We start from the raw sequence: 1,040 nt of genomic DNA, 5'->3' as shown, positions 1-1,040 counted from the left end.
GGGGGGGGTGAGAGCCGAAGGTGAGAATCGTGTGCCCCTGAAGTAGGAGGGGTTAGAGTCGGAGGTGTGAGAGTCGTAAGCCCCTATAGTAAAAAGAAGTTATTTCGTAAACTTCTTTTGTTTATAACTTCTTAATGAGTAACGTCCTGTAATTAAAACTTCCTCAGGGTCACTCGGAGTCATGACCTCGACAACATATGTCAAGGTCAAGGTCATTGGGAGGGGCTCTCCTAATCTACATTTTTACCTTATGTTTTATGTGCATTATTATGTACACACATTACAAAACATAAAATGTATTTCTAATTCATATTTACTATGTCTGTTTAGATGTATTGGAATTTTATGTGTATTTTATATTTTCAATACATCTAAACATATGTATGTATTGTGACGTGACATTTTGTCCGTCACTGTGCGGACTTGTCGACGGCGGACTCGCGCTTCCTACCGGCCCGAAGGGCGAGCGCGCATGTGAGCGCGCGTGCAAGCGCACCTGTGAACGTGCGTTAAAACTCATGTCATTTATTTTACTCATCAGATTTTCCTCTTTTGTATTAACATTTCTTTTGCGTAATGATAAAACGTATCAGACAGCGTAGACGCGCCACGGATCACACTCGGCAGCTGCTGTGAGATTTCATTGTATCATCGTGCCGTCTCGCCATCCTTGGAAGGAAGACAGAAGAAGGACAGGATTGGAAGGAAGGCCGAAGAAGCCAAGATAGAAAGACGCACATCCGGGAGCCCAGATAAGCAGGTTGTATTATTTTATATCATTGCTCGTAATCGCTGTCGCATACGAAAGGAACCATACATTCACCCCTTGCAGAGCACCGGAGGAGGCCAGAATTTCCGGCCACCCTTGAAGGGCCGGACGGACGTCCGTCGGGAGCATAGGGCCCCGACGGGGAGCGAGAGGGAAATCCCGATCTCCTCCGCCAGGCCAGGAAGTGCGGGAGCCGTGAGCAGAGACGCCACCCTTGACAGAGACATCTATTGCGCGGTGGTACGAGCCAGGACTCAAGACCGCGCGGGCC

Source organism: Trachymyrmex cornetzi, unplaced genomic scaffold, assembly GCF_001594075.2.
Source record: "Trachymyrmex cornetzi isolate Tcor2-1 unplaced genomic scaffold, Tcor1.1 scaffold1110, whole genome shotgun sequence".
NCBI classification, from domain to species: domain Eukaryota; kingdom Metazoa; phylum Arthropoda; class Insecta; order Hymenoptera; family Formicidae; genus Trachymyrmex; species Trachymyrmex cornetzi.
This window is presented reverse-complemented; position numbering follows the sequence as displayed.